This window comes from Rhinolophus ferrumequinum, chromosome 7, assembly GCF_004115265.2.
Source record: "Rhinolophus ferrumequinum isolate MPI-CBG mRhiFer1 chromosome 7, mRhiFer1_v1.p, whole genome shotgun sequence".
Lineage (NCBI taxonomy): Eukaryota > Metazoa > Chordata > Mammalia > Chiroptera > Rhinolophidae > Rhinolophus > Rhinolophus ferrumequinum.
This window is the reverse complement of record NC_046290.1, coordinates 74,792,671-74,809,591: the sequence shown is the minus strand read 5'-3', so window position 1 is coordinate 74,809,591 and position 16,921 is coordinate 74,792,671.

Here is a 16,921-nt window from a genome sequence, read left to right as displayed (position 1 = left end):
ATATTGGTAATGCTGAATGGTATTTTTCCAAAATGTATGGAAAGCCATGTTGAAAGATGCTGTGGGGATGTTTGCCCAACTATGTCAATTTACTAAAATTGTTGAATATTTTTAAACAGATGTTTAGTTTTAAGCAAGGTGGGACAGATCCACAGCTTAGGTCCTATGGGTTAACGAACATCATGGTATCTATAAAATAGCTGAAAATTTCAGGAACTTAATCAGACTACCTTTCCTCTGTTATTAGCTTTGTTGCATATCTTTGTCTCATTTCTCTTGGTATATAACTGCAAGCATCTCAAGATCTAGACCCTAATTAACAAAATACTTGATAAATAATTTCCTTTTAGCTCTCATAGTGTGTAAAAAAATAAATAAAACAAAACACCTTGAAAGATTAATGAGAAAAAAGTAAAGAAAATAATGTATAGTATCAGAAAATAAAGGGACAGTTCTATTTAAGGAAGAATTTAAGGGCAGAAGTTAGTGAAAGCATGCAGAACGGGACTGAGATGAACAAGATACAGAAGAGAATGGCACCAATTCAATTTCTATCGTTGGCTCGAGCAATGAAATGACATCATTTAAGTATCACTTGAAAACCAGAATGGTCAGCTTTTCCTGGGAACTGCATTTTTTCTTTGGTTGACTAGCTAAGTCAGGAATGTGTACTTATACTTGTCACATATATTCAAAGTTGCATTACTCAGCTGTTTTCCAACATTAAAAAAAAAACTCTCACTTGTTAGATCCAGGCTTTTTTGGGGGCTAATAATCCCTTGCAGTCTTCAGGCATGATCATTATTTGCTCTGCCACTGTGTGTGATGCATCTCAGAGGCTTAAAATACTTCGTAAGGGCTTTATACAGATTAGAGAGACCTGTCTGAACCAAGAATACTCTTGTAGTGCTAAAAAATAATAAGGTAATACCCTCTTAATTCTTCCTTGAGGTTACTCTTCGGCTATTTCTAGTTTTAACAAAATCAAAAATTGAACTCACATACCACTTCCTGCACTAGATTCACCCACATGTTTATACTGTCTTTATTTCTTTATGCTTTAAGTATTCTCTAGTATTCTGTAAGTACTCATCACATTCCCCTTCTTATGGTGGTTATCTTTCACTACAGGAAATGTGTCTGTATTCTTTTACGTAGGGAGACTAGTATACTTTTTGATCTTTTTCCTTTGAAATAATTAAGACTCAATAGAAGTTGTGAAAACAGTATAGAGTCTTGTGCACCCTTGAGCCAAATGGTGACCTCATAAATAGGTGTAGTTCAATATAAAAACTAGTTAATTGACATTGTACATTCCTGTTAACTAATCTACAGACCTTTTTCAGTTTTTACCATTTTTCAAAACTGCAATTACTGTGTCTTTTTATATATAGTTTTATGCAATTCCATGTATATATGCATGTAACCACCACAACAATCAAGATACAAAACGGTTCCATTACCACAAAAAAACTTCATCATACTATCTCTTTCTATCCTCACCCACCTCCCACCCACTCCAAGTCCCTGTTGCCTAGCAACCACTAATATATTCTCCAGTTCTATGGTTTTGGTTAATGACGTTGAGCGTTTTTCATGTGCCTACTTTGCCATTCATATTATCTGTTTGATGAAACATCCATTCATTTATTTTGCCAATTTTATAATAGGATTTTTTAGGTTTGTTTTCTGTTATTGTTGTTATTTATTTATTTATTTTTTGGCTTGTTTTTACTGTTGAATATTGAATTGGATACCTGGTTTGCAAATATTTATTTCCGGGTGTGTAGTTTGTGTTTTCATTCTTTTAATAGTTTTTCAGAGTGCAAAAGTGTTTTAATTTGATAAAATCTAAGTTATTGATTATTTTCTTGGTTAAATTTATTCCTAGGTATTTTTTTTATGCAGTTGTAAATAGGATTGTTTTCTTAATTTCTCTTTCTGATTGTTCATTATTGGTGTAAAAATATGCAACTAATTTCTAAATATTAATTTTGTATCCTGCTACTTTACTGAATTCATTTAACAGTTCTAATTTTTTTGGTGGTATCTTTCAGGTTCATCTGCAAATAATTAGAGTTCTACTTCTTCCTTTCCAGTAGGATGCCTTTTATTTTATTTTTTCTTGTCTGATTGCTGTGGCTAAGACTTCCAATACTATGTTGAATAAAAGTGGTAAAAGTGTACATCCTTGTATTGTTCCTGATTTTAAGGTGAATGCTTTTAACTTTTCCTCATTGAGTATGATGTTCGCTGTGGGTTTGTCATATATGGCCTTATTTATGTTGCGAAATGTTTCCTCTATTCTCACTTTGCTGAGTGCATTTTAACATAAATTGATGCTAGATTTTCTTAAATGCTTTTTCTGCATCTACTGATATGATCATGTGGTTTTTATCATTCATTTTGTTTATGTGGTGTATCAAGTTAATTGGTTTGTGGATATTGAACCAAGCTTGCATTTGAGGAATAAATCCCACACAATCATGCTGTATGATCTTTTTAATGTATTACTGAATTTGATTTGCTAATATTTTGTTGAGGAATTTTGCATCTATGTTCTTCAGGGATATTGGCCTATAGTTTTCTTTTTTCTTTTTTTTTTAATGTCTTTGACTGGCTTTGGATTCAGGTCAATGGTGACCTTATAAAATGAGCTTGGGAGCTTTCTCTCCTTTTCAAGTTTTTGAAATAGTTTGAGAAGGATAGGTGTTAATTCTTTGAATGTTTGGTAAAATTCACCTGTGAAGCTATCAGATCCAGGACTTTTGTTTGTTGGGAGGTTTTTGATTATCGATTCAATTTTGTTAGTAGTAATCAGTTGGTTCAGATTTCTTGTTTCTTCCTGACTCAGTCTTGGAAGATAGTATGTTTCTAGGAATTTATCCATTTCTTCCAGATTGTTCAATTTGTTGGCATATAACTGTTCATAATATTTTCATATAATTATTTGTATTTCTGTGGTGTTGGTTGTCACTTCTCCTCTTTCATTTTTGATTTTATTTATTTGGGCCCCCTTTTTTTATTCTTGGTGAGTCTGGTTAAAGATTTATCAATTGTGTTTATCTTTTCAAAGAACCAGCTCTTGGTTTCATTGATCTTTTGTATTATTATTTAGATTCTATTTTGTTTATTCCCACTCTGATCTTTATTATTTCTTTCTATTCACATTACGGTTCGTTTGCTGTTCTTTTTCTAGTTCCTTTAAGCGTAAGGTTAGATTATTTATTTGAGATGTTTCCTGTTTCTTGAAGTAGGCCTGTAGTACTATGAGTTCCTTTCTTTGTACTGCTTTTGCTATATTCCATAGATTTTGGGTCATTGTGTTTTCATTTTTATTTGTCTTAAGGTTTTTTTGATTTCTTCTTTGATCTCATTGTTGACCCATTCATTATTTAGTAGTATGTTATTTAGCCTCCATTTGTTTGTGTATTTTTCAGTTTTTTTCTTGTAAATAATTTCTAGTTTCATACCATTGTGGTCAGAGAAGATGCTTGATATGATCTCAATCTTCTTAAATTTATTGAGACTTGTTTTGTGGCCTAACATATGGTTTATCTTGGAAAATGTTCCATGTGCACTTGAAAAAGAAGGTGTGTTCTGCTGCTTTGGGGTGAAATGCTCTAAAAATATCAATTAAATCTATCTGGTCTAATGTGTTATTTAAGGCCATTGTTTTATGTTGGTTTTTCTGTCTGTAAGATCTGTCTATGGGTGTTGATTGGGTGTTAAAGTTTCCTACTATGATTGAGATACTGTTGATCTCTCCCTTTATGTTGGTCAATATTTACTTTATATATTTAAGTGCTCCTGTGTTGGGTGCATAAATGCTTACAAGGGTTATATCCTCTCATTGAATTGATCTCTTTATCACTATATAATGTCTCTCTTTGTCTCTTATTATAGCCTTTGTTTCAATGTCTATTTTGTCTCATATAAGTATTGGTACTCCAGCTTTTTTTTATTTCTATTTTATGAAATATCTTTTTCCATCTCTTTACTTTCAGTTTCTGTGTTTTGTTCAATCTGAAGTAAGTCTTTTATAGATAGCATATGTATTGTCTTGTTTTCTTATCCATTCAGCTACCTGTTTTGTTTTTTCTTTTTTGATGATGATTTCATGAATTTATCAGCTTAAACAGCTTCACAAAAAATACATTGTAGTGTCAGCACTTCACCATCAATTTGGGATAAAAACAAAATTCAATATATAAGCTGACATATTTTCACAAATATTTCATTGGAACTCTTTTTGCCCTCATTTCTTACCCTGTCTTTTGATTGAAGCATTTAATCCAATTACATTTAATTTTATTACTGATAGATACATAGTTATTGCCATTTTATTATTCATATTTGCATTTTTTCCACCTTCTTCTTCTTAAAGAATTACCTTTAACATTTCTTGTAATATGGTTTGGTGGTGATAAACTTCTTTAGCTTTTTCTTGTCTGGGAAGCTCTTTATCTGTCCTTTGATTTTAAATAATAGTCTTGCTGTATAGAGTAATCTTGACTGTTGGTCGTTACTTTTCATCACTTTGAATATTTCATGCCAATCCCTTCTGGCCTGTAAAATTTCCGTTGAGAAATCAGCTGGCAGTCTTATGGGAGCTCCCTTGTAAGTAAATAATTGCCTCTCTCTTTCTGCTTTTAAAATTCTTTCTTTGTTTTTAACCTTTGCTGTTTTAATTATGTGTCTTGGTGTGGGCCTGTTTGGGTTCATATTGTTTAGGGCTCTCTGCACTTCCTGGGCTTGTATTTATATTTCCTTCACCAGATTAGAAAAATTTTCAGTCATTATTTCTTCAAATAGGTTTTTGATCCCTTGCTCCCTCTTCTCTTTCTGGTACTCCTAATGTTGTTATGCTTGATGTTGTCCCAGAGGTCTCTTAAACTATCCTCATTTTCTTTGATTCATTTGTCTTTTTGCTGTTCTGATTGGGTATTTTCATTTTGTCTTCCAAATCACTGATTAGTGCCTCTGCTTCATCTAGTCTGCTGGTTATTTCTTCTAGTGCATTTTTCATTTCAGTTATTGTATTTTTCATTTCTGACTGGTTCTTTTTTATGCTTTTCATGTCCTTTTTTATGCTTACTATCTCCTTGTTGAAGTTCTCACTGAGTTTATCTATTCTTCCTCTAAGTTCATTGAGCAGGCTTATAACCATTGTTTTGAACTCCTTATCTGACTGGTTGCTTCCCTCTATTTCATTTAATTCTTTTTCTGGAATTTTCTCCTATCATTTCATTGGGACATCTTTCTTTGTTTCCTGGTTTTGGCTGCCTTTCTGTGTTTTTACCTATGTATTAGGTAGATCTACTACATCTCCCAGTCTTGGCCAGGTGGCTTTAAGTAGTAAATGCCCTATGGGGACCAGTGACACAGTCTCCCAAGTAATCTGCACCAAATACTCCTGGAGTGTCCTTTGTGTGGGTTGTATGTATACTATAGTTGAGCTTTGATTTCTACTGGCACATCAGTGGGTGGGATTGACCCTCAGGGTGACTGGCTCTGGTGTTTTACAATGTCCACAGTTTGGAATCTGTGTGCATGGGGGCAGAGGAGGGTTTACCCTGTGAAGCGGGATTTGCCCCAGCAGGCTCTGGTGCCTGCTGAAACCACCCTTTGGGTCTGATGCTTATGGGGCTAACTGGCTGGTGCTCTGCTGTTTACTGAAGCCAACCTTCAGGTATGTTGGGTCTGGGCCTCTTGGGAGGGGCTCTGGTGCAGTCCCAGGCTAGTTACTGCTTGTGACCAGCCAGGCATTGCATAGGTGATACAAAGCAATCCACAGTTGGTCACTACTTCTGCTGGACCTGAAGGCATGCAGGGGAGGCTACACTGGGAACCAAGGATGGCTGCCACCAGTACCTGGCTCCACAAAAAGCCTAGGGCACCCCAAAGCTAGCTGTGGCCTGCTAGCTTCTACAAGTCTTGGCTGATTATAGAGCCTCATGTGGTATGAGAGTTGGGTGAGGTGGGGTTTCATAAAGTTACCAGGGTGGGACGTGTTGTTTACCAGATTCATGTAGATTCTGGTTTGGTGCTAGTGCTGAGCCTGGAGCTACTCAGAAAAAGTCTCAGAGCACACCATTGCTGCCCACATGGGGCCTGCAACCTCCTGAGAGTTGTCCAAGAAAGAGTACAATGTAGATGGGGCTGTCTGCTGGCCCAGAATCTGCCTTCCCTGGGGTGGGTCCCAGGGAGTTGCCAGGGTGGAACAAGGAGAGCATATCAGGCCAATGCAGATTCAGATATGGCAGTGGGTGTCAGGGGAGGGCTCAGCACAGGAAAGATGGTGCCTGTCTGCTGACTACACAGGGAGGAGAATTCTGTACAGGGAAAATGGCAACAATCCCTGGCAACAGTCTTTGCCCTGGAGCCACAGAACTCATTTTCTTCCTGTGTGTCTCTGATGCCTCCTGAGTCACTGTCCCTATGCCCGAGCTCAGGGTGAATGCCTGTGAGCAAGTGAGTTTGTGTATAGGTCCTTTAAGAGGATGTCTGGGTTTTCTGCAGACTTCAATCCCACCCAGGTAGTTGGAATCCCCACTGTCTTTCACAGCTAGATATTGTGAGGCTACTCTTCTTGGCATCAATGCTCTGGGATGGGTAACCCAGTGTGGAGCTGGCATCTCTCACTCCTCCTGGGGCAACCTTCATAGCCAAGACATCCCTCCTGATGTTCTAATGTTGCACACAAGTATGGGGCTGGCCTGTTTCATGTCTCTGCCCTCCTACCAGTCTTGCCAGTATTTGTTCTTTATTCAAGGTCAGACAATTACGTTTGCGATCTCATCCTAGAAAAAGTGCTACATACCTCATTGCTGAATATCACTATGGTCACCTTTGAAGTACTCTCCTTGGGAAGCTATGCACTGATGTCATCACCTATTCCACTCTTCAAAGCAATTTTGGAACTCTTTTTCTGGAATGGTCATCAGAGCTGTTGTCGTATTACACTTGGTGTCCTGAATGTCATCAAAATGTCTTCCTTTCAATATTTCCTATATTTTCAGATAAAGAAAGAAGTCACTGGGGGCCAGATCAGGTGAGGAGGGAGGGTGTTATTATTTATCTACTGACTAAAAACTCCCTCACAGACACTGCCATGTGAACTGGTGCATTGTGGTGATACAAGAGCCATGAATTGTTGGTGAAGTTCAGGTTGTCTAATTTTTTCATGCAGTGTTTTCAGCATTTCCAAATAGTAAACTTGGTTAACTGTTTGTCGAGTTGGTAGAAATTCATAATGAATAATCCCTCCGATATCAAAAAAGTTTAGCAACATCGTTGCAAGTTTGCAAACTTAATTGCCAGACCTCGTGTTCTTAGTTATAGAACTTCTTTCTGTTCAGTTAGACTTCAGACGGTTCTCCAGGTTGATTGTTTTAATTAATTAATTAATTAATTAATTAATTAATTAATTAATATTAGTTTCAGGTGTACAAAGCAACATAATAATTAGACATTCACACCCCTCACAAAGTGATAATGCCTCTCCCCCAAGCTACTACCCCTCTGACATCTTGTATAACAGTTATGATACCGTTGACTATCTTTCTTGTGATTGTTTTATAATTTAGTTGTAATTTTAATGTGGTCATAGGAGAAGGCAAGTGTAGTGCAAACTCCATATTAGCCAGTATTATCACTTTTTTGTCACTGCTATATTCCCAATGCCTAGAATAATGCTCTACATGTGGGGATTCCTCAATAATTACTAATTATGTGAATAAATTAATAGTTGGAAAAACCATCACTACCTAATAAATGTTTAATTTATCTTAATTATCCAGATAAATTATTTATTCTTGACAAGATATGGTTGAAAAAAGAGTACTAAAATTTTTTAAGAAAGTGAAATTCTTGAAAAATTGAGCTTCAAAATTAGAAAAATTTAAAAAATAATTAGCTGTTTAATTGATGCACATTTTCTGTTTTATATTTTCATGTACTTTTACACATAAACACATACACCTATGTCACACTATGTGTCATGAAGAGAATTTTTTTTCAGGTTTCAGGCATTTTTAGATCACATTAATAATTTTTGGCCATAACCACATACTTATCACATGTAATGCTTTATTTTTCTTTAATGCTATCTTAAACGAACTCTCTTTACTATTTTTCTACTTATCCTGGTACTAAATTTGATTTATAGTTTTTAAATATACAATAAGTTAAAAATGTGATTATTAAAACAAAAACAGCATCCATTTTTTCTTCCATGTAGGAGCAACCTGATTTTAGTAAAGTGTTCTCAACTAGAACTTTCTTGAAGACAATATCCAGATTAAGCAGCCAACAAAGGGCATTTCACATGCAACAAAAACTGTGCTAAATGCTGTCAGATGTAGAAAGACACTGTTTCCAAGGCTTATGCTGTATTAGGAGACTCATGGTCCTCCACAAGCACCTCATGATCATTGCAAAGTTATTCATAGGAATTATAGTATTGAAAGCACACATTTGTACACACTTTCTATTTTATATGCTTATGTAAACTGATGTACTATTGTGTGTATATATATATATATATATATATATATATATATATTTACCTTTCCATTTTTTTTTATTAACACTAATAATTTTCACAACAATTCTGTGTGGAAAAGCAGCTATCATTAACATCTTTTGTAATTTACGATTTATAAATGAATACTGAAAGGTCTAAAATAACTATGGGGAAACTTGGTTTTCATTGGTGTCCTTATACTTTGTGGGCATAATTACCATTTATTTTTGGGAAAAAAAATGATAAAGTATAAAATATTAAAATTAAAGATATACTGATAGGGGAAATAGGAAGAAACATTTGACCTAAAACAATCTTGGGAATTCTGGTGACCTGGTTATATGGTTGTTATGTAGGGAAGATGGGCAAGTGGGATTGGGGAATCAATTGCTCCATTGATCAGGGAACTAAGGGAATTGATTAGGGAACTAAGGGAATTGATCAGGGAACTAAGGGACTGCTGGAATCCCCAAGTGAACCATTTTGGTTACAAGTTTCAGAAACTTAATTCAAACCATCTTATGCAAAGAAGACAAATAAAAACAATAATAATGTAATTTATTGAATCACATAATGGCAAAACCCATGGCTAGAAGTGGTCAGCAGGTTAGGTCCAAGCATCTCTTCCTCCCTTCTCTCCCTGTCTCTGTCTCTCATAGGCAGGCCATCTCCCCATAGTCGCCACGCACAGATGAAGATTACATGATTCTTTGTCTTTAACAAAGCCATCAGAAAAACAGTTTATCATTTTTTAATGCGTAAATAGATAGATATACAGATAAACTTCTGGAATTCTATTGCTTGGATCAACTTAGAATCTGTGCAGCATAGAGTATAGGAGTTGGTGGGTATCACATATTCCACCTCAACCACATGAATTGAAACTATATGAGGTAGGCATCTCCAAAAGGACATCAGAGAGCTTTTAGCAAAAGAAGAGGAGGTGTGTACTGTAAGATAGGACAAGATAGTAAAATCTCCACTAGGGTTTGTATTCTGCTAGCCACTGAGGGTTAGTATAGTGCTCTCGAGTAGTTACAACTCCACAGGGGAGAACAAACCTCAGGAAACATTGAGTAGACCATATAAAATTACAGAGAAGATAGCACTGTGTTCTATAACTTAGGGTTTTTATCTTCATACCTTTGAACTCATCCCTCAAAAAGAGCAGTTTCACTCTGTAACTGCCCAAAGGACTCTGTGTGGATCCAGCTGTGAGTGGCCCCTTGAAATGGTACTAAGAGAGCAGGAACCAGGCACCAAGTAGAAAGCAAGTGCCCTTCAAGGCAGGATGACCTGCTGCTGTCCTGGAATTTGGCACTGAAACTCACTGCCAGAGGGAGCCATCTTAGAGCAGACCCTTGCAGATGGAAGCAGCTGTTGGGAGCCTGTGCCAGGAGCTTCTGCCAAGAGTAATTGCCAAAAGGAGTTGCTGGGAAGCCACTTTGGGAGCAGAAAGAATTGTTAATAGTCTCAGCACTCTTCATCACAGCATTATAAGTAACCACAGAGGTCTGGCGACAGTAAGATCGTTGTTCTTTCTAAATACCATGAATCTAATTCTGTATCTATGTTAGTGTATATATATATAGATCTCAGTTTATTATATATTTCTATGTATTCTATCTACTCCAGAGTAAAGGATCAAAGTCATTCCTCTCATTACTCACTCAGTTAATTTTATGTAAAAGATGAAATAAAAAAGAAAACTTTAAACTTCATACTTCTGATGTGATTGCCATCTAATGGAGGAAAGAAGTATGCAAATAAATGTTTAGAGCACAGTGTTAACAGGAATACTTGCAAAATGTTACCTGGGGAAGCCCAGGGGAAACAGCTGCCTTTGCCTGAAGGACTTGAGCAACGCTTTGCTGAAGAGGACACATTTCATCTGGATCTTAATGAATGGAAGGTTCAGAAATTCCAACAGGAGTACAAACCTACTATAGAACTGGAAATCAAGCTTCATATTTCAAAGTGTCACCTTGAAGATGGTTTGTGTATAATACATTACAACTTAAATAAATAAATAGGTAAATAGCTCTCAAAAGTTTACATTAATAGTTTAGGTGCTAGGTGAATATTTTGGAAAATATATTTAGGGGACTAAAAGAATATTTCAAGTGCTTGATAAGTACTTCATAATACAAGTTTCCTCCCAAAGTTTGATATGATCTATTCCTAATCATGTGAATTAAAATTTATTAACTAATGTTATCTTTTCCTTTTTGACCCCTATTCCTTCTCACTCACTATCATCTTTCTAGATTTCTTCTCCAAAAGCAAGAGAAACATGGTCTCATTGCCTGATTGTTATCATTTCAGAAACTATTATTAAATATTAATAGATTTTCAGCATTTGCTAAAATTTATCATCGGCAGTATACTATATAATTTATAGATATTAAGTTATTTAATTCTCTTTAAAATACTATAAGGAACATAACATTAATAATCCCATTTTATAGTAAAGAGACTGACGTTTAGCAACTTTAATCAAGTTTCATATAGCTAGTGGAACATGATGGGACTACCCTAGCCAGGCTTTCTAATTTCAGGTGGTTTCCACACTAAAGTAAAGGAATTGGAAAACATCGTGTAAATTGATCTAATGATGTTTATTTTGAGATGACTATTTAAATACTTAGCTCAAGAATAATAATTGTATCCTCCCCAATATTTTTCCCAATCCATAAAATGATGTCAAATGCCTCAATATCATGATAAGTCTCATGCTTTCTTTATCCCCAAAGATATAAAGACAAGATTGAAACTAAGGTCGTGCAGAAGTATTTTTAGTGACTCACAAATCAGCGTAGATGCCAGGTAACCGAATACAGACTCATCCTCCAGCACAGCAGGTGCATTATTGAATGTGTACGCCAGGCCGTCTTGGTTATTAGTTCTATAAACCTTTTCACCTACCTATTAATTTCTTCCAGATGACCTCCAAACTCATAAAGTTTTATAAGGTCTAAGTGATCCTTCCAAAACACCGAAGAAACTGAGAAGACAATCCTTTCATTCCTAAGTACTTTTATGCAATAAAATTAAATACCGTATGATCTCACTTATATGTGGGAACTTAAAAAACAAATAAACAGAAACCGAAACTCAGAAAAAGAGATCAGATCTGTGGTTACCAGAGATGGGAGGGGAAAAGGAGGGAGGAGGATGAAGATGGTCAAAATGTACAACCTTCAGTTATAAGATAAATAAGTACTAGGTATGTGATATACAACATGGTGACTATAGGAAACATTGCTTTAAGGTATATTTGAAAGTTGTTAAGAGAGTAGGTCCTAAAAGTTTTCAATACAAGGAAAAAAAACCTCTTTTTCTTTTTCTTTTGTACTTATATGAGATGATGGATGTTAATGATACTTAATGTAGTAGCTGTTTCATAATATATGTAAATTAAATTATTATGCTGTACATCTTAAACTTATATAGTGCTATATGTCAATTATATCCTAATAAAACAGGAGGAAAAGAATTAAAAACAGTTTTTATCAAGTAGCTGATACATGAAGAGTTGATGGGAGATTTGCCAATTAGGTCCTGAGCTATACATAATATGACAGTTTATCTAAGCATCTTAAAAAATAATAATGGCACAAATGGCACAAGTGATATAACAGCTGGTAGCTCTCATTACAGCTCCCATTCTTATACTGGGTATTATAGCCTAAAGCTAAAGTCTTGATTGTTTCCCAACTTCCTTATTTAGTTGACCACCAGCCAACTGTTGTTTAGAAATGGTAAGCAGAGGCAGGGTTCTCTAATGACAACCACAAGAATACAAATATGAAAAGTGGAAGTCCAGTCCAGTTTCAGCTGACTTGCTGTATGATATTGGACAGACAGCAAGCCTCTCTGGACCTATTAGATTCCAGCTGTGTGAAAGGAGAATGATGATTTCTGCCATCTAGACCTCTTACAAATACGAAACTAAAGCATGATGATTAAAGTGAGAAAACATTCCAGTTATAAAGTGTTAGTCATTTCTTTTCTGATTGACCATAAATAACTTCAACTTTCCCTTCTTTCTTGATCAGTGCAGATTCTCCAAAAAGGTATTATAAAATCATTAACTAATGGTATTAGTCACAATTTCCTGTGTAACATATTATCACAAAACTTGGCAGCTGAAAGCAATCACCACCATGTATTATCTTCTGAGAGTCAGGAATCTGGGAGGGGACTAGCTGGGTGGTTTTGGCTCAGGGTCTCTTATGAGGTTGCAGTCAACATTCATGTCGATGTTTAGTTATAATTGTAGTCTCCTTTTAAACTCACTCACATGGTAGTTAGTAGGCATTGGATCCTCAGTAGCTGTTGGCCAGAGAATTCAGTTTCTCACCATGTGGTCCTTTCTACACTACTGCTTCATAGCATGGCAGCTGGCTTCTCCCAGAGGGAAGGATCGAGAGAGAGAGAGAGAGAGAGAGAGAGAGAGAGAGAGAGAGAGAGAGAGAGAGAGAGAGAGAGAGAGAACACCCATGATGGAAGTCTTTTATAACCTAATTATGGAAAGGACATATCACACATAAGCTAATTGTCACACAGACCCACCTAAGCATAATGTGGGAGGAGACTACACAAGTGGATGGATTCTCCAATCTTAGTGACTGGTTACCACAGTAGAGAAAAGACTAATGAATAGAGCTTAGCAACTCAAAGTGTTTTCCAGAGGCGAGCTTGTTTGGAATGCACAATCTTAAGTCCCACTCCAGACTACTGGATCAGAATCTGCATATAAAATGTTCCCCAAGTGATTCAGTGCACATTGAAGGGACAGAAAGCCTACTGCCTGAAGTGGGTTCTGACCTACTGCCCTTAAAACAAACAAATAAACAAACAAAAAACCATTAATTTTAATATGCCCTATCATATTAACCCAAATTAACAGAAATACGGCGTAAAGCGTGTTTAAGAGTACAAAAAATAAAGTTAAATTCTAGCTAAGCTGTAAAAAGCCATAGCTAAAATAAAAATAAACTACGAAAGTGACTTCACAAATTTAAACCCTGACAATGAAACCAACATTGAGAAACCAACATTTGAGAGAAACAGCTTAATAAAGGTACTCACTTGCCATTCTACTTTACCTGGAAACTTTTCTGAAAATCCAAACCTTTTTCAGAAGATTTGGTATATGTTGGAGAGAAAGGGGAAGGTATGTTTAATAACTGTTTGTATTATTAATATTCAATCACTCAAGCAATATATGAATACTAATACTTTTTCTTCATAAAAAAATGAAATAATTTAGAAAATGGAGTGGCTGCCTTTGATTAATCTCTTTCTAAAGGTAATATTGCTATCAATTTGTTGTGTATTCTTCCAAACATTTTCTATGTATTTGTATACAAATGTTTAAATGCATGGACTATATATACTTATATACACGTATGGATATATGTGTATGTGTACATATATGTATAGATATACATATATGTGTATTTATACACATATTTATATTTATAATTATACATTCATAAATATATATAATATGATATATTTATGTTGGTGTGTTTTTTGGTGTGTTTATTCCTTTTTTCTTTATAAATTCTAATACATGGTGCATGCCATTCTTTACTTCACATTTTTCCCCCTGTGAACACATGCAAGTGTTTTTTCAGACTGTAGACACCTAGAAAAAGAATCCATAGGGTTTTAGATTAGTGTATTTTTAAATTTTGGTGGATATTGCCAAATTTTCTTCCATGTACTGTACCAATAGTACCATTTTCAGCAGTGTGTATGAGAATCTCTTTCTTCTATAAAACTGCCAACACTTTATAATAAAATTTAAAACGTTTTACCAATCTGATGAGTACAAGGTAGTGTCTTTTTTTGTTTTAAATTTCAGAACATTTACTTGTTGCCAGCTCTGCTGCTTTCAGAATTCAGGAACACTTGAAATCAAAGTCATATTAGGCATCTTTTCAGTCTGTACTAGGGATGTGGCAAAACCAGGGGATGACAAGAGTCTAGGACGTCAAGGCAAGGTGCAAGAGGAAATAAGACATAAGAATAATCTGGGCATGGAAGATACATTTAAAATCTCGAGTTCAAGGAAGATGGTAGGGATGAGAGACGGAATCTGTAATCAAGCAGAGAATTTGAGTTGGTTATTTCCTTCCCCCGATTATTAATGAGATCCAGTCTAGTTCCCCTTCAATTTCTTAATTTCCAGGCAGGTCCTTTGAGACACAGTGAAAATACTAAGAAGGCTCCCACATGAGTGTCTCTGGAGGAGGCAGGGTAGGCATTGGCTCAGTACCTGGAGGCACCCAAAGCAGGCCTAATAGCTTGAGAGATGGAGTGAGTCTGGACTGTGCTTTTTGTGTCACGGCTAAAATATTGTATCTCAATCATTTTATAGCAAGTAATTTCTCTTTTTCTGAATTTGTCCACATGATTACTTCCTTTTCCTTTTATAACTAAGCCTTTCGTACTTACCAATATATCTGAGAATCATACCACGTGGAGAATTTTCTCATTCTTTTTTTGTAGCTGTATAGAGTTCATATGGACATATTACAGTTTATTCAGTCACATTCTTTTTAGAAGCATTCGCTGCTTTTCAATATTTTTCAATTACAAATAAGTAACCTTGAAAATACACATTTTCATTTTGTTGGAGGTATATCTTTACAGTAAATTATTAGATGTGGGATTGCTGAGTCAAATAGTAAAGGCATATCTATTTTTTGTTAGGTATTGCCAAATTTTCCTCCAAAAGGGTTATACCAGTTGTAATTCCACCAGAAATGCATGAGTGTGTCTGTTTCCGCTTTATCTAGACAAAAGATGTTGTCACACTTTTCATTTTCCTTAATCTCACTTGTGAGAAATGATATCTCAGTGTAGTTTTAATTTGTATGTATGTAACTATATATGAGTGAGATGAAAATTTCATCCCATGCTTAATGACCATTTTTATCTTTTTAATGCATTTTCTGTCATATCTTTTGCCTATTTTTCTATTTTTTTTGGTACTTCATACCGCCCAGTTTTATGAGTTTTTCATATATTAAGGGTAGTTACTATATGTTGCAATATTTTCTTCCAGGGTCAGTTGTCTTTTGAATGTGTTTATGGGTTTTTTGTTTTTGTTTGCTATGCAAGTTTTATAATTTTTGTCTAGTCACATTTATTAACCTTATATTTTATGGTCTCTGGATTTTTAATCATAGTTAGAAAACCCTTTCTACTCCCAGGTTGTAAAGGAACTCCCCTATGTTTTCTTTTAGTACTTATTCTGTTTCTTTTCCCCCTTTTCCTTTTTTTTTTTACATTTAGATTTTTGATACACTTGGAGTTCATTCTAAATATTAAATTATGTATTTAATTTTGTCATTTTCTAAGCAGCAAACCTGTTGCCCAGCATATTTTATTTAAATAATATGTTTCCCCCCTCAGTGATATGTGATGTCACCTTTATCGTATACAAAATTTTCATATGTACATGGATCTATTTCTGTTTTTTTGTTTATCTGTTCACTCTCTGGTCTTATGTTGCTTTGGTTACAGAGACTTTATAATTTAATGTCTAGTAAAACTAGGCATCCCTCATAGTTTTCTGTTTCAGTTTCATCCTGGTTTGCATGTTTGATTTTCCAATGAACTTTAGTATCAACTTGTCTAGCTCCATAATACTTTGTAGGTGTTTTTACTGGGCTTGTATCAGCTTTATAAATCCTTTAGGGAGAACAAATATCTTTCATCTGATAACTTTTATGCCGAGTCGTCCTACCCAAGAACAAGAAATGTCTTTCAATTTCTTCAAATATACCTTAATATCTTCAAGGAGTGGTTTAAAATTTTTAGTTAACCTGTAAGGATTTTTGCATATTTTAAAATTTCATTTCTAAGTATTTAATATTTGTTGCTATTGAAAGAGGGATTTTTCTCTACCATTATGTCCTATAACTGCTTATTGTTTGAATATATAAAAAATATTAATTTCTGTACATTAATTTTGGATCTAACTGAATACCTCATTGATACCTTGCTGAATTCTTTGAGTAAGTTTTATAATTGATATGCTAGGGTTTTCTAGGTATAGAAAAATATTGTCTGTAAATAGAGGTAGCTTTACATTTTTTAATCAATTTTTATGTCTCTAATTGATTTCTCTTGTCTAATTAATTGCATTGGCTAATGAAATGATACCAGTACAAGGTAGAATAGGGTAAAGAGTGTAGACATTTTTGCTTTGTTCTTAGTCTTAGTCTTTAAGGTTTATTCATGAAGGAAGTTTAACTTAGGTTTACATATTTAGTCATGTTAAGGGAGTATCCATCCATCCTGTTTCCTTGATTTTCTTGGGTCAGAAATGGGTGTTGATTTTTGTCAAATGATTTTTCAACATCTGTGGATTAA